Raw genomic sequence first — 17,532 nt, forward strand, 5'->3', positions numbered from 1 at the left:
GATTTGGGGTTCATAGGAATGGAGCAACTCCTTTGATTGTCCAACAGGTACATTCCTAGGGGTTAAAGCAAAGAAACAGTGAAAGTATATGGCAATAAAGATTGTTTTCTGTGTGTCTTAAGGCAGGCATTGGTCCCTTGGAAGGGAGGTGGAAGGATGCCATATCTTATACTAACATGCCAACTTTTCCTAAACTTAAGGCTGGATCAGTGGGAAGAACGTCTCCCTACAGAAGAGACTAACACAATAGGAACAGGGATTCTTTGTTCAATCTGCAACTCTGAATAAGACACAATTCTTTAGTTCTTAGCTCCAACACCTGGCAATTTTCTGACCAGGCCTATCTTAGCAAGCAAGGCTTTCTGTTTACCCAGCTTTCTCTTAGCTGATCACTATTTGCTAGGCCTCTGGTCCCTTGACCATACTCTGGACTTTGGGTCTGGAAAAGAGCTGGCACAATCCATAGACGAGGTTGTTATATAAACTGCACATGGATTTTAACCATTCACATACAGTAATGGCAAAGTTCTTGATTCAGGCTTGTAGCAGTGATGGAATAAACTGCAGGTTCAATTTAAGTTTCTGGAGTCCATCCACAGCTGGGCTAGGCCATTCAGTCCTTTGTACAGAGCTTCAGTTTGTAGCAAAGTCCCTCCAGGGGTATGAAGCAGGACTGAAGACAAGATGGAGATGAGGCATCAGCCTTTTATAGTCTCTTGCCATGTGGTCTTTGCTTTCTTTGTCCCAAGGACACTCTATCCAGCATGTGGCATAGAAAAACCTTAGAGTTCTGTCCATAGGCAGGTCCCTGCATACCTTGCTGAGTGACAAGGGATATCTGCCTTCTCCCAATGGGTCGATTGTATAGCTGATGGTCCTTAATGGGCCATCAAGCAGGATAGGCAGAACTGACACCAACTTGTCTGGCTGGGGTGTTCCCCGGAAGCAGAGCACAAGTTTGAAATATGGACCGCATAAAGCCAATATTCATAATGTCAACTACAAGAATGATACACATCTAGAGATAGCATAATTATAATCAGCCAATCAGAACCTCTCCATAGACCCCTTACACGACAACCTTTCTATAATATTGGCTGCAAATATAGAACAGTGGTCACAACGGTGATCTATACAGTTACAGATTATGTCGATAACGTCACAGGAGGTGACACGGCATCAGTGAGACTGATACTGGAATAGCCTCCAGTTTTGGTGTCCTCATTTGAAAAAGATGTTGTGAAATTGGAGCTGGGGCAACAAAGAGCCACCAAATGTTCTGAGGGCTGGAGAAAAATGCCTTCTAGTGAGCTATTGAAAGAGCTCATCCTGTTTAGCTTATCAAAAGAAGATTGAAAGGTGACTTCATTGAAGTGTTGAAGGGCCTTAATGGAGAGAAAAGATTGGCTATTAAAGGGCTCTTTAATGTAGCAGAGAAAGGCATAAAAAAACCCAGTGGCTGGACGGTGAAAAGAGACAAATTCATATTACAACTAAGGCACAAATATTCAACAGCGAAGATGATTCACCACAGGAGCAAGCTACCAAGGAAAGTGGTGGATTTGCCATCTCCTGATGTCATTTCATGAAGACTAGATGTCTTTCTGGAATGTGCTTGCCCCAAAGTAGCTCTTGTGTCATACAGGAGGCCTGTGATATGCAGGGTCAGATTAGATGCTCTAATGGTCTCTTCTGGCCATAAAGTCGACTAATTTCTGAAAAACTGAGTGTAGCATTGGGAGCAGCATCTGATGTTTTACTGTCTAGCCGGCTTGCTTCCTAGAATGAATGTTCCCTGAGTGGGGTGATCCACAGGGAGTAGCTCAAACATCCAAAGTGCCTGGGCAGGGGCAGGACATTAGCACAGCAAGGGAGGGTGTGGCAGTGACATCACAAAGCCTTTGCAGGACCTCAGACTATTGATCAAAGGTGGTGGGGAGGTGGTGACCTCACAGAGAGATGCTGACATCAGCCAGGCAGGACAGGGGCGAGGGGCCTGGGAAACCTCAGAGACCCTGTGGCTTTGCTTCAGCAAGTCTCCTTCTCGAGGTCTCTCTTGAGGACTGAGAGAGTATTTGGATTCACATATATGAGCACCAGGAGGAACCTCTTTGAGTTTTCTCCTTCCCTTTTCCTGATTTTACTAGAGACCAGCCATCCCTGTTTAGAAGGTAAGAGCCTCCTCAAGGTTTGAAACCTGTTCAGTCTGATCCATCTGGTAACGAAGTCTAAGCATGGAAAACACGAGTTTAAGGAGGCAGAATTTTATTCCGCACCTGGGATTTTGTCCCCTAGAATTACTGGAGACATTAGGGTTTATCCTTTGTGTTTCACCTTTTCCTCCATCCCTTCCTCCTTTCTCTTCTCTTGCTTCTTTTGTCCTTTCACCTGTTTCCCTCCCAACACCAAGAGCGGGGTGTGTGTGTGTGTTGCAGGGGAGTGCTCGGCAGCTCCCACTGTGGGAGGTCCACTCAAAAATGTGGGGCTGAAATAGTGCTCGGGCAGTGATCCCCACTGGTGATCTGGGCCATCCTTTGGGCTCTCTGGTGAGAACCCTCAGCTTCCCGTCCTCAGTCTCTACCCTGATTGGCTGAGCAGGGGGTTATTGACAGGGAGGAGACTCAGGTCCTTGTTGTTCTCTTTTAAGACCAAGGAAATAAGTCAGAACCAGTTCTATGTTTGATGAATTTTGCTGCTTCTCTGCATTAATGGTCTCTGAGCAGTTCATGATTCTCTCTAACATTGCAGTTCTCCTCAAATACTTGCTGAATAATTACTGTGAACTGTTGTTGGTCTGGAGCTCATCTGAGAACACTTTATTCAGGTCATTCAATGTGTGAAATTCAAGATCTGATGGTTAGTTTGAAAATCAGGGCTCTTGGGTCCTATTCCCAACTCTGCCACTGCCTGCCTGTGTGACCTAAGACAAGTCAATTCTCCTTTCTCAGCCTTTGCTTCTCCCTCTTTCCAGTAGGGATAATAATGATCCGCTCCTACCTACCTTATGGTATGTGGAGGCAGGGTTGGCACTAAGTTTTTGCCTCCCCAAGCAAAAAAAATGTTGTCTGCCCTCCCATCGCCCTGCTGCCCGAGCCCTGGGTTCTCCCCTCCCCACACCTGCACCCCCTGCCTCCCCAGCTCTGGGCCTCCCACCACTCGCACCCCCCTGCTGCCCCAGCTCTGGGCTCTGCCCCCCACACCCTGTGCTGCCCCAGCTCTTGACTCTCCCCTTCCCCTACCAGTGCTCCCCACCCACACACACCCTGCTGCCCCAGCCCTCGGCTCCTCCCCACCTGCACCTCCTTCCGCCCCAGCCCTGGGTCACTGGTAACTTGCTCCCAGTTTAATAGAATAGAAAAAAGAGAGGATTGAATGTGTAACAGGGAGTTTGGTAAATCTTGGTTATTTTATTTTTGCAACAGGCTCCTGTCCACCTCCAGTAGAGTTTTCAGTCCCAATGGCAACTTACTTACCAAATGTAATACAAACTAGTCCATGCCTCCCAAGTGGATTTGGTTCTTGTTCTTCTGCACATTGTAGCCCGTGGAGGACAAGGACCTGCAAATGTGTCTTCACATGCCTTTGTTTCATTGATGAAAACATAAACTAGACCCTTAGAGGATTGGAACTGATTTCAGCTGGGGAACATGTTTGCTAGATTTTTATGCATTTGCACAGGAAAATGTTGAGTGTTTCTGTTTATCCCTAGTCAGTGGAGCTCCTGAACATAATGGAAATGGACATGCAATTATTTTTTGTTGAAGGACCAGGCTTTTAAGGGGGCATTTGGATTTGAACCAAAGCCCCTTGAAGCTGCAGTCAAACGCTCTACCACTGAGCTATACCCCCCTGACAATTACATTGGCAAGTCAGTGATCTCAAGGATCTTGAAACCTGAGAGTGGAGTTCATTTCTTCCACACCAGTGTTGCTGTCTGTGCATCCTGGAGCTTTGGGGTGAGTGGGAAACGCCCACAACTAGCTTGTCAGTATCAACAAAGGAGCAGCCGACATCAGGACCAACGAGACGTGCTGGTGGCCCATCAGGAAGAATCCACACTCCCAGAGACTTCTCGGCGAGGGCACGGTACACAATGGGGGCTACCTACCCGCCACGTCCCATCAAGGGTCTTTCTAGTCCCACTTTAGTGTTACCCAATTTCTAATCAGTCTTTGGCCCAGATTCCCTCCCTGAGCGGCACCAGCACATACCTGGGCCCCCTGCTAGTGTCAAATCTGCCTTGAGCTGGGACCCAGCTTGGCAAAGAGCCTGCAGCCCCCTCTGTGCTGGGGAGTGAGAGCAGCCCTGGCACTGGGCAGGGCAGCCCTGAGGGAATGAACCCAATGTGCCCGTGAGGCCCTGATCCAGAACCTCTGCCAGGCAGCTCGTGCTGCTCGGGCGTCTCTAGTCTCCAGCGAGGATTGAAAGCTTCTCTGCTCCAGGGGAACCCCTGGGGGAGGGAGGCAGGGCTCCTGCAGGATAAATCTTCCTGCCGGCAGAGCTCTGGTCCCCTCCTCATGGGCACAGGGCGTTGCACACGGCACCCACCACATGCACACACCCCTTTGTGGGGAGAATCAGCTCCGGGATATTGGGGTCAAACCCTTCCCACTTCCTCCCTGCAAACCTTCTCCTGGCTTCAGTGAGGGAATGGGGGCGTGAGGGGCTAGTGCGGTAACAGCAGCAGCGTGGCCGTGGGGCTCGGCCGGTGGCTGGGGCCAGTCGCCTGAGCATGAACCCAGCCGACCCCAGGAGATGGACCCGGGTCACCAGCCCAACCCACCACGCGGCTGCTGCCGCTGCCCCGTTAGTGCGCGAGCTCCCACAGACCACGCTGGGGAGAGCCCCCAGCTGCAGGGGAGACGCCCCTGAGTGCCTGGCAGGGACCAGCTCCTGGCTGACCTGCCCTGCTGGGGGTCAGGGGGCTGGGTGACAGGGGGGAGTTGGCTCTGGGGTGGGACTGTCACTTCCCCCCCCCCCCCCGCCAAGCCAACAGGATCACAGGAAACGAAACCAGCTCGGCCGGCAGGGGAAGAGTTCAGTCCAGGGCCTGGTGCATTCTGGGAGCAGGGGCGGGGCAGAGAAAGGGCAGATACGGGGCAGCTCTGAACACTCCGCGCAGAACTGCCTGGCCTGTCCCGCAGCCCCTGCTACAGGGGGCTTTTCGCCATAGTTTTAATCAGGCCAATACATTGAAACAAACCCCTGTTAAATCATTGCTCAGCCCGAGTCCTTCACCCACATTCCTTAGGGCATTGGGTGTTTCATTTCCTGCCTCAATTTCACACAGAGACACAATTTTCTTTGCACAGATCCATGAACAGCAAAACCTCCCTGTGTCTCTGGTCTGAGCCAGGGCATTCGATTCCAGTGACCCCTTCTCTCCTGCAATGTGATGGTCAGACAGAGGGGACGTGGCACCTGCATCCCTGCCAGGGAGATATTGGCTCGGCTCTTTCTTTCTGCTGCTGTTGTTAGTCCATGAAACATCAAGGGTGGAATGCAAGGCTCAGTTCATGCACCAGCCCCTTGAAAAATTTCAGTGCCCCAGAGAAATCCTGCCACCTGATATTGGAATGATGTGCTGGAGATTTGACTAGGAAAGGGACTGTCTGAATTGTCAGAGTGGGGAATGAACAACAATCTACAGCAATGTCATTAACACAAACACACTCTCATCCTGCTCCAGCCGGAAGGGAAATGGGCAGGAATTCTCGCTGTTCACCCAAGGACACACTTACACTGATGCACAGCCATGAATGTGCTGGGGAAGCTGGTCTGAGCAAACAATTTGAAGAGACAAGTCAGTGAGAACTGAATTATCGTGTAGTAAAACAATTATGCATCAAGTAGTTGTGGCCGAGTGGTTAAGGCGATGGATTAGAAATCCATTGGGGTTGCCCCGCGCAGGTTCAAATCCTGCCAACTACGCAAGCACTGCACTGTTGTTATGATTACTCTAGTTTTAGTGCCTGAGCATTCACAGTGCAAACTGGAGCTAAATCTAGTTTCACTCTGTCTACACTTAAAATGCTGCTGTGGCACCTGCTATAGCACTCTGGAGTAGACAGTCAGTAGAGAGGTTTTCCCATCCCTGTAATAGCTGCATTGACAGAACAATTCTTCCTTTTCTTTAGCACTATCTAACCAGGGCTTAGGTCACTGTAACTATATGGGTGGACAGGGGGTTTCATACCCTGAGAGACGCCGCTCTGCCAGTGAAGTGCCCAGCGTACACCAGCCCTTAGATCCCTTTTGGTATTTCAATGCAGGCACTGACCTGTGAGAGGAAAACATCAGCTCACAAACACACAGACTGAATTCCCCACATTTAATCTCGCTGCACTTTCCAGAAAGTCACAAAATTCAATTCATTCTTGCTAGGACAGAGAAAAAAGAATTGACACTAAGTTTTTGTCTTGGTTAAATAAAATTAAGTGTTTAATTAATATAGTAAAAATCTGTCCTGATTCCTCTAACTAACACCACAGCGTGAAATAGGAACAGAGACAAATCTTGTCAGTGATGACTAATTTTGCAAGTGATCTTCCCATTATTAATTTCCATGCTGCCCCCATTGGAGGTCTGGGCATCTCCAATGTCATAGCTCTGCATTCACCTTCCCCTTAGAATTGTTATCGGACATTGGCCTTTCTCTGCAGCATGGGGCTCGGGTCACTTGCTGGAGGATTCCTGCACGTTGAAGTTCTTAAACCACGATTTGAGGACTTCGATAACTCAGACATAGGTTAGGGTTTGTTACAGGAGTGGGTGGGTGAGATTCTGTGGCCTGCGTTGCAGGAGGTCAGACTAGATGATCATAATGGTCCCTTCTGACCTTAAGTCTATGAATCGATTAATCTATTCCCAAATTTGGAAAATTGTGCAGTTCAGAATATGAATAGTGACACCGTCTCCTTCCTGCACCTGCTCTACATTGCTCCACAGCAGCTTCTCCACCTGCAGTCACCCCAGCACTGCAGTGCAGCTGCCCAGGGTTCAGCAGGAGCCCCTGGCAAGGACCGTGGGTGCAGCTAACAGCCCGGTGTGCCTGGCAATGAGGCAGCTGTAAAAAAGCAACACCCCCCCCCCGGCCAGAAGTAGAGACTGAATTCCCCAATTATAACATCATGACCCGCTGTAGAAAGCCACACGTGTCAGTTGTATTTTCACAGGGAGATGCAAAACTCAAGTGACACCAATTTTTAAGTTGAGTAAATAAAGTTGAGGTGATAGTTATTAACTTCCCAAAAATATACTAAAGATCCCTCAACATAACACCTGAAGGTGAAATATGAACAGAGACAAACCTTGTCAGCAAAGGCTCATTTCCCAAACTATCCTCAAAATGTTACTAATTCCCACCCCTCCTCCGCAGGAGCTCTGTGCAGTGTCACTGTTCTGCAGGCAGCTTCCCATTCAATGCTGTTGGGGGACATTCCCAGGCCTGGAAATGTACCAACGACAGAATTTGAAGAGCAACCTGGCTCCCGCACCAGGCGGGATTTGAGTGTTTTGTCTTTGTCACTTAGTCTTTGTCAATAGTACAGACGCCAGGGGCAGGACTCCAGGCTCTGCTTGAGGGATCCTGGCACAGGGCTGAGGGAGGAGAAAGGATTGTAGATTCTCACCTGCCCTCTGGAGAGGAGGTAATAATTGAAGGGGGCATTTCCCACTCCTCCCCTCCTCAGTGTCCCTGGGCTGGAATTCTACATTCCACAGGGCCAAATGAGGGGGTGATGCTACTTGGTTAATGAAAACCAGGGCTCCAGGTGAGATTTGAACTCACAACCTCAGCATAGCTTCTCTCAGCACTGCCTTATAAGTACTGTGCACTAACCAATTGTACCACTGGAGCACCTGTTGGATAGTATTTTCTGAAACCCCCCTAGGCTGATAAAGCCAAGGCATGACCCCCAAAACATTCTCAGTGGAGCTGAGAGCAGGTAGCGACAAGTGTTGTACTTGGTGGGGTGGATTCTTCTTAAGGGTTCCAGGCCCCATTTCACCCTTTTGTTCTTCCCTGGGTAATAACAGAGCTGGTTAAGACTCAATGGAGAGTCTTGCTGCAGACCAACAGATCTGAAATCACTGATAACCAGCTCTAAGCATTAGTCCTGCTTTGGGAGAGTGTCTCTCATGCAAGAAACTGCCCAGTCTGCGCTAGCAGTGAGGCTCCCTCACTGACAGCTGAAATCAGGGAGAGCTGTGTGAAGTGCAGGGCCCCAGGGGGGCCTGAACAGGGGGGAACAACACCCCAGGACTTTAAAAATGGGAGGGCTCTGCCTTGCCACTTTGTAATGACCATAAGGGCGAGTGAGGGTGGGGAGGGGACGGAGAGCAGTGAGCGGGAGGAGGGGTCTTGGGGGATGAGGCAGCGTAGGAGCCTCTTGTGGGAAATATCTCCTGCCCCCCTGCCAAAAGGAGCCCCTTGAGTGGGAACGGTCAGAGGCCCCACTCGGGGGCTGGCCCTGCTTTCCTACCTGCTTTTCAACTGCTGCAAAAACATCCCGAGCAGAGAAGCAACAGGCCAAAATACTTTTAAGCAGCTGCCAAAGTAGCTCAGTTGGGAGAGTGTTAGACTGAAGATCTAAAGGTCCCTGGCTTAACCCCAGCCTCTGGCAGCTTGTTCTCTGGAAGCACAGCGGTGCCTGCACCCAAGGTGAGCAGGGCTGGCCTAGGGCAAAGCAATTTTGGGGGCCCTTTCCATTAAAAAAGTTGCAATACTGTATTCTCATGGGGCCCTGAGAGATGAGAGCTGTCTTTCCGAACGTGATGGCCCTCAGGAATGGTGCCAGAGAGCTGCTGGGAAGTTGCAGGCAGGCATTGGGGATGAAAACTCCTCTGCGCAGTTGTGCAAGGGCAGTGCCCTGGAAGGGGCATCTGTGAAAGTGGCCGTGTGGAAGGTGGAAGGGATTTGGGGGCCCAGGAGGAGGTGCTTGCTGTTCAGTGCCTTGGAGCAGCTGGACTTGGCCATGGTGGGTGTTCAGGAAATGCACATTAACAACTCTAGGGTAGCTCAATAGGCAGAGGGTGATTGGAGGAAAGGCCTCCTGGACAGGGAAGAATGATGGGGCTGGAGTCTTGTTCTTCACATTCACGGTGCGAGTACAGAAGGTGGTGGAGCTTAGACCAGGGAGGGCATTGCTGGTGGCTTTGTGCTCTGTGGCACTGGTTACTGCTATATTAGTGTGTATGGTCCCCAGTTAAGGCATGAGAGGGAAGATCAAAGGCTCCCTTCCTCTGGGCTGCATGATGTTTGTTGTTGGGGGGGATTTTAATTGTGTCAGCCGGCCTGAGCACCGCTGGTCCCGTTTTCCCAACCGTCAGAGGAAACATTTTTACAATGAGCACTACCTGGTGCAGGTCTGTAGTGAGGTTGGCTTAGAGGAGCTCACTCCAGCCACAGAGGGGGTTCACCTTTCTGCAGGGACAGACCAGGACTCGCACTGACCGGATTTATGCTTAGCTTTTGTGTCTTTAGCATGTTGCTTCTCAGATTCTTTCTTGGCCTGACTTGTTAGACTTTGACAATTAACAGGCCAGAGTTTGTGCACCTCCCTATTATCCTCACTAGGATCTGATTTCCAAATTTTAAGGAATGACTTTTTGCCTCTAACAGCCTCCATTACTCGACCGTTTACCTAGAGTGGCGTTCTGCTGGTCCTCCTATTGTCATTTCTGATTTAGGGCAAAAGTTTCATCTGAGCCTCTAACTGCGGTGGTTTTAAACGCTCTGCATGCTGCTTGCAGGCACCTAACACTTGTGACAGCAGCTCCTTTTAATTCCCATCTAACCATCTGTACTTATGCCGATAGGTTGACTTTAGGTCTTTAACTTTGAGCGGTAGCTGAGAAGATGGTAAATCGGGCAGAAACCCATTCGACAAACCTCTTCATTTCCTTGTTATTTCCTGACTTCTTTATTCATCACCTTTTCCTTATTTCCTGGTTGAGGCGGCGGCCTGCCAGGGAGCTCCCCAGCACCTCTGGCTGCCTGGGCTGAAGGCAAGAGGCAGGCCTGGGCGTGGCGAGGGCCTCCTGTCCCGGAAGGAGGCTGCAGTGCTTCCTGGTCCCCTTTTCCCACCACACCGGCAGGCGGCTGCTGCGGGAGAACACGAGGGAGGCTCTGGGGGCGCTGGGCAGGTCTGTGTGTGTGGCTGTCAGGGGAAAGAGCCGAGGCTCCCGACTCGACCTGCCATTGACTCGCGTGGCTCTGCGCGGCCGTCAGCCGGGGCGGGCCAGGCCGCGGACGTGACTCAGGCTTGGGCTGCATGGCCGTGCTTTCCTGACGAGGCATGAGGCAGGCCAAGAGCTTTGCACAGCGTACAGGGAAGTGGGAGGGAGGCGTCTTCCAGCCGGTGTGTCTCCTCCGCTTCTCCCTTGCCGCTTGGGCGGAGGCGGGAAGGGAGCGAAATGTTCCCGGCTGAAGGTTTTGCGCTCGGCCTTGAGGATTAAACCTGAGGCTCTGGCGTGGCTGCTGGGAGATGCGCTTTTGCAGCGCGGCCCCCACACTCTTGTAGGCAGCAGGTGAACCCACTGTGTCCAGGAGGGAGCCTTCAACGTGGCAAAAGGGGAACATCACGGCTCCCAGCAGACCTTGAGGAGCCCACAAGGAGCCTTCAGTGGCATCCCTGGGGGAGCATAACCCCCCCTCCTTTCCATTAACAGCTGCACTCACTGACCCATGATACCACAGAGACACCTACCAGCAGCTGGTTTGCCAGGGCCGCTGCCCAGCACCCTGCAGCGCTTCCTGCCAGTGCCAGAGCTCACCAGGCGCTAGCCTGGAGCCAGGGCCGCTAGGCGCTGCTGAAGAAAAGCCAGCAGAGTGACACAGTGGAAGCGTCCTGTGCCCAGCACACAGAGGTGGATCAATCAAAACCCTCTTCTGCCAGCACCAGGCCTCCTGCTTCTCACACTGGGCCTGCAAGCGAGGGGGCGGCTGGCACGGTGCCAAGAGTCTAACCTGTGAGGCAGGAGGCGGCTGATGCCTGCAGCCTGCTGGGGAGCTCCCAGAAGCTTAAGTGACAGAGACTCCTCAATGCCCTTAGTAACAAGGGTTTGGGGGTCACCGAGGCCAGTAAGGGGGTCACTGTGTCGGCCCTATAACCCTGGGTGTCAGGTCACTGTGCAGCTTTGATCTAGAGCTCGGATCCCAACAACCGACCAGCAGCCCACAGCCTCCCCCTGGGTCTGCCCCACCTGGTTCCTCCTTACAGGCCGACCGTACCCCCCTTCCAGCCCCGGATTCACCCCCTAATCATCCTACTGCCACTCAGAGCCACAGCCGTGGAGGTGCTGAAGGAGGGAGGGGTGACTCCAGGGTGGGGTTCTTCTCTAAAGGTGGCTGGCAGAAAGGTGGTGCTCAGCTCTGTCAGCCACCTGCCCAGGTGCCTCGCTGCCAGGGGATGCAGACATTTCTCTAAGGCACATAAAGGGGCTATTTAGTGTTGAAGCAAATGCGAGGAATGTGCATTTATGAGAGGAAATTTCCATCTCTTCAACAGCTGTACATCGGGGCTCCAGTGGCCTAATGGATAAGGCATTGGCTTCTGAAGCCAGAGATTGTGGGTTCAAATCCCATCTTGGGTGAAGATCTACTTCTTTCCTCTATATTGCAAGGAAAGGGCCTTATTTTCAACCAGGAAGCTGGGAGATGTTTCTTTGTTTGAGCACAAAATCCTGGATCTTGGGAACAATCACCAAGGATATTAGAAGGCTCAGTCTGGTGACCTAATGGATGCAACCACACCCCCCCATCCCAGGGCAGCCCCATCTGAGAAGCAGGATCCATGGAGCAACATTCCCCTCCTGCCCTGACAGGTGGGCTGTGCAGATGATGGTGGAGGGCAGCAGGATGGGAGGTTGCAGTAGCGCTGCCTGGGCTGTATCTGCGCCAAGGATAAATGGAGGGGGTCATGCAGCCTGTGCCTGACACTCCACAGTGCTACATTCACTCCAGGAACAAGTCAAATCCTGCACCAAGGGTGGTGAATTCCCATGTGAGCACACAGTGCCCCTGTGCACCACACATGCTGCACACACATCAACTGCAGCAAAAGACACAAACTGCACACTGAGGAGACAGCTGGTTTGTTTCAGGTTGCTTTTATTTCCAAAAGTACTGAGGTGTGATCTCTCTTCTTTTTCCATAGGCAGAAACGCAATGGAGGAGAATCTCACATCCCTGAGCTGCCAGGTGACAGTGGCAGGAAGAAAACGCACTGCAATGAAATTTAAAAAACACTCATAAATAATTTAACAATGAGAAGTAATTAAATAAAAAAAAATCCAATGGGGACACATGCTGGTGGCTTGTTCCCACCCCAGAGAGCGAGGGGCAGGGAGTGTGTGAAAGGCAGGTGGTTAAGTCTGAGGGAGCATATTCATATTTCATACAAGTTAAACAAATTATAGCAGACAGCTACAAAATACTCCATTTGGTAACATCAATACAGACTATATAAATCTACAAGCAATGCAGCCATACACAGGGTGTCCACTTAATACCAGAGTTCCCACGGCCAAATAGCTGGAAGTGCCTTCACAGTCACTGCTAAACGAAACAACATTGTGCAGAACCAAGAGCAGCCCTGCTGTGCTGTTAGGAAGCCTGCAGGAGACCCAGCAAATCAATCTATGATTCTGTGCTTCTGCTTAGTAGTTACCAAGTGTGATCAATGGAAGCGGGGGGGAGGGTTGCTCCCTTTTTTGGACACCCAGCCAGCCAGTAGCTATAAAATCCCTCGGAGGCCTGGTCTACACTATGACTTTAGGTTGAATTCAGCAGCGTTACCTCGATTTAACCCTGGACCCATCCACACGACAAAGCCCTTTTTTTCAAATTAAAGGGCTCTTTAAATCGATTTCTTTACTCCACCTCCAATGAGGGGATTAGCACTGAACTCAGCCTCGCCTGGTCGAATTTAGGGTAGTGGTGTACACAATTTGAAGGTATTAGCCTCCAGAGCTATCCCAGAGTGCTCCATTGTGACCACTCTGGACAGCACTCTCAACTCAGATGCACTGGCCAGATAGACAGGAAAAGGCCTGCAAACTTCTTAATTTCGTTTCCTGTTTGGCCAGTGTAGTGTGCTGATCAGCACAGGTGACCATGCAGAGCTCATCCCCATGATGTGCACATTGCCGGGGCACATTGCCCAGCCCATACTTTGTGAGAAGTCTATGACCATGTCTATGTCCTCATCACTCTTGTCACCGCACTGCTGTCACCTCCTTGCCTGGTTTTGCTTTTGCAGCTTCTGGTTCTGCGCTGAGAAAAGGTGTGAAACAATTGTCTGCCATTGCTCTGATGGAGGGAGGGGCGACTGACGGCATGGCTTACAGGGAATTAAAATCAACAAAAGGGGTGGCTTTGCATCAAGAAGAAACCCAAACAACTGTCACACAGAATGGCCCCCTCAAGGATTGAACTCAAAACCCTGGGTTTAGCAGGCCATTGATTTCACAAAACAAAACAGGTCAATTTCTTGTTTTGATCCATCTAGCTTTTACATTTTAGGCTGGTAGCAAACGGGGCAGTACAACTGCTAGCCATCATCCTCTCCTGGTTGCTTGGCAGAAGATGGGAATGAGCTGGCTGAGTCACTCCCTTGTCTGCCCAGGCACCCCAACTGATCTCACTGAGATCAGCTAAAAGAGCACCTAGGAGTACAATGACAATGGCTACCAATCATAATGCACCTTCTGCTGCCAAAAGACAATGAGCTGCTGCTGTGTAGCAATGCAGTCCCATGTCTGCCAGAACCCAGGAGACGTACGGTGTGACGGTGAGCTGAGCGGGCTCCATGCTTGCCGTGGTATGGCGTCTGCTCAGGTAACCCAGGAAAAAAGGTGCGAAATGATTGTCTGCTGTTGCTTTCACGGAGGGAGGGAGGGCGAGGAGGGTCTGATGACATGTACCCAGAATCACCCGCGACACTGTTTTTGCCCTATCAGGCATTGGGATCTCAACCCAGAATCCCAATGGACAGCGGAGATTGTGGGATAGCTACCCACAGCTACCCAAATTGCAACGCTCCAGAAGTCGACGCTCCCTTGGTACTGTGGATGCAGTCCAGTGACTTAATGCACTTAGAGCCCTTTGTGTTGGGACACACACAATCGACTGTATAAAAACAATTCCTAAAAAAAACACTTCTATAAATTTGACCTAATTTCATAGTGTAGATAGACCCCAAGACACTTGATCACAGCATGGATAGGCTAAGAGACTACTTACACTTTGGCCTGGTTTACACTGGGTGAAGGGTGGGGGAACAGGGTCAATGTAAAACACAAAACTTCAGCTACAAGAATAGTGTAGCTGAAGTTGATCTATCTTATTGTGACTTACCTCCTGTCCTCACAGCACAGGATTGACAGGTGGGGCTCCCCCATCCACTCCACTCCACTCCACTCCACTCCCACCCTGGTAAAGTTGCAGAATCAACAGGAGCACATTCGGTGATTGATTTACTACCTGCAGACAAAAGACAATAAATCAAAGTCCAACAGATGACTTACTACCCAACAATTCAGTGAACAAAAGTAATATACCCTTGGATCTGGGCTCTAAAGAGCCGAAAAACAAGGCTGACGCCCTTGGCTGTTACACAGCCTCTCTGCCCCCACTGCTTTCTACCTCGCCATGACGAGCTCCCAGACACGCACCAAACACCATTCACATGACTTTGAAAATTAGGTAACTAAGTGAGGATCACTTCCCTGAAATGACTCCAATTGAGGATTTCAAAGCAAGAACCATTAACACAGAATGCTGTTCAGAGAGAAGTCTTTCAGCCTCCCTCCTCTCGCTGGTTCCTCTCCTTCCTTCTGTTCAAAGACACCAGTTCCCTGTAGACACCTACTTTGCACAAACCCACCCACTGACCTGTGACTAGCAGTCTCTCACTGTTAACTCTTCCAGCAAAACGGACCAAAGAAAGTGTATGCGAGCGCTGTACCACAGCCCCGTTGCTCTTTTCGGTTCCTTCCCACAGAACTTTCGCTCCATACCAGTCCAGTTCCTTGCTGTTGCTTGTCTAACCGCTGCACACACATGGTATAACCCTACCCTGAGCTGATTCCCGGCTTTTGTGCTCAATACAGCGAAGGAGACAGGCCGGCGCAAAGACACCTCCCTCCCACTTCCCTGTACGCTGTGCAAAGCTCTTGGCCTGCCTCATGCCTCGTCAGGAAAGCACGGCCATGTGGCCCAAGCCTGAGTCACGTCCGCAGCCTGGCCCGCCCCGCCCCGGCTGACGGCCGCGCAGAGCCATGCGAGTCAATGGCAGGTCGAGTCCGGAGCCTCGGCTCTTTCCCCTGACAGCCACACACACAGCGCTGCCTAGCGCCCCCAGAGCCTCCCTCGTGTTCTCCCGCAGCAGCCGCCTGCCGGGGTGGTGGGAAAAGGGGACCAGGAAGCACTGCAGCCTCATTCCGGGACAGGAGGCCCTCGCCACACCCAGGCCTGCCTCTTGCCTTCAGCCCAGGCAGCCAGAGGTGCCAAGGAGCTCCCTGGCAGGCCGCTTCGCCTCAGCCACCTCTTGCCTCATGGCCTAGGCTCTTGGGGCTCTGCTGGTCACCGGCTGGCTTGAAGGCCCAGAGGGAAAAGAAACAAGCTCACGTGTAGCAGAGGATGGTTTCGATCCATCGACCTCTTGGTTATGGGTCCAGCACACTCCTGCTGCTCCACTCTGCTACTTCTTCACACTCTCCCCCTGCCACCTAGCTGCCACTATCCGGATTAGTGCCTTACATGCCCTCGCTCTGGCAGGCAGATGCGCAGGCTGCTAGGCAGCTGCCCTGGTCACAGGATTTTACAGCTAGCTTCTACAGGGTAAAAAGGATCTAGTTGGGGTTTGGATCCCATTGGGAGCTGGGTAGCTGAGTGCCGGAGACGGGAGCACTTCTTAAACTGTTTTCAGTTACACTTGTGGGGGACGGGGGTCAGCCTTGGATCCGTGTCTGCAGCAGGCAAGCACCTCTGGCTCAATCGCCCCCCGCCGTATTAGCAGACTAAAACGCGGAGCGAATGCACACGCCTTGCAAAGGAAGAGGAGCTGGGATCTCGAACAAAAGTCAACATTTTATTAAGATGAGGTTCAAAGGAAAAAAGTGTACGGTACAGAGTTTCGGCGTAGAAGTTTCTGGTGCTCAGGGAACAACGTACAGCTTACCCAAGGGGTGCAAAGTTCGGTTTAAAATGGGGTGGCATAAGGAATACATAATCTGCAATAACCCTGACTGGGGGGTAAAAGGTTAACGTACAGACACTGAGTTAGGAGGGTATGTTGTCCATATGAGGGCTACGTTCGGGTGTGGAGTATAACGAGCGGTTACGACGATGAGGATGGATTGACCCGCGTTAGGTGAGTTTTAACGTTCGGTGCTTTGGAATCTTTGCCACAATCTAGTTGAAGCAGGGTCAGTATGAAGTCTGCCCTGCCATCTGTTGGTGATCTGTCATCAAGGCCTTTTGGGGCTGATGTCATTTGCATGGTTACACCCACCCCAGATTGCATGATGGGAGTGCTTGTCCAAACGGTCATTTCAGCTGCTGCGGGATCCCCAGTCTCTTTGTTATTGGGGCAGGAATAATCCAGTATATTTTCCTGTTGATTTTGGATCAAGGACAGAGTAACTGTACCTGGCATTTGAGGCCTGAGAGCGTCACCCTCGCCAGAAAGGTACTCACCATTTAGGGGTATGGGTTCCTAACGGCAGCATGTGGAGGGAGGTAGAAATGGATGTTTGTTGGTCGGTCTCTTGCAGGTGCTACTGATGTCCTTTCTGCTGTCCCTGGTGTGGAAAGACAGAGACAGAGGCGGTTTTGAATCTCTTCAAATTGTTGTGAGTGCTGCAGTTGCTCATCCTAAGCTTATGCCGTTAGATCTTTTTCATGGTGTATTTTGGTCCTGAGAGGTAAAAGGCGTGTTGTTAGGGAGTGAGGTAGCAAATGTTAGTTGCAGAGGTGGTACATGTGCCACAGAAATCTTGTGCCCGCCCCTGCCCCTGCTCCCGTTCAAGAGTCCAGTATTTGCATAAACCCACCCACTGACCTGTGACTAACAATCTTGCTCTGCTAACTCTTCCAGCAAAACAGACCAAAGAAAGTGTATGCGAGCGCTGTACCACAGCCCCGGTGCTCTTTTCGGTTCCTTCCCACAGAACTTTCCCTCCATAGCAGTCCAGTTCCTTGCTGTTGCTTGGCTAACCACTGCATGCATGTGCTATACTGCATGCCCTGAGCTGATGCCCGGCTTTTGTGCTCAATACAGCCTTGCCTGTGTCTCTGTGGCACAATGGGTCAGCACATTCGGCTGTTAACCGAAAGGATGGTGGTTCGAGCCCACCCAGGGATGACGCTAAGCCTGTGCTGCTTCCTTGCTTCCCCGAGGCCTGTGGGGGAGTCTCAAAGGTCCCATTTTGCTGCCTCTTGGCCTCAGTGCTTTCAGCTGGTGGTCCAAAGAGCGGGCTGGATGCCATTCAGAAACCCATCTGTCAGCAGCCGTGCCGGAGGCTCAG

General features: G+C 51.2%; 3 non-coding genes across 3 annotated transcripts; 1 reads left to right on the top strand and 2 right to left on the bottom strand.

Moving 5' to 3' along the window:
• Positions 1–3,777: 3,777 nt before the first annotated feature.
• Positions 3,778–3,849, bottom strand: TRNAC-GCA. The gene has a single exon. It is a non-coding gene; the product is annotated as a tRNA-Cys (tRNA).
• A 2,000-nt stretch (positions 3,850–5,849) lies between these two features.
• Positions 5,850–5,931, top strand: TRNAS-AGA. The gene has a single exon. It is a non-coding gene; the product is annotated as a tRNA-Ser (tRNA).
• A 1,833-nt stretch (positions 5,932–7,764) lies between these two features.
• On the bottom strand, positions 7,765–7,858 carry TRNAI-UAU. The gene is made up of 2 exons: positions 7,821–7,858; positions 7,765–7,800 (listed from the first exon to the last, which is right to left on the bottom strand). It is a non-coding gene; the product is annotated as a tRNA-Ile (tRNA).
• Between the last annotated feature and the right edge of the window lie 9,674 nt (positions 7,859–17,532).

The sequence above is a fragment of the Mauremys reevesii genome, linkage group 23 (assembly GCF_016161935.1).
Source record: "Mauremys reevesii isolate NIE-2019 linkage group 23, ASM1616193v1, whole genome shotgun sequence".
In the NCBI taxonomy this organism is placed as follows: Eukaryota; Metazoa; Chordata; order Testudines; family Geoemydidae; genus Mauremys; species Mauremys reevesii.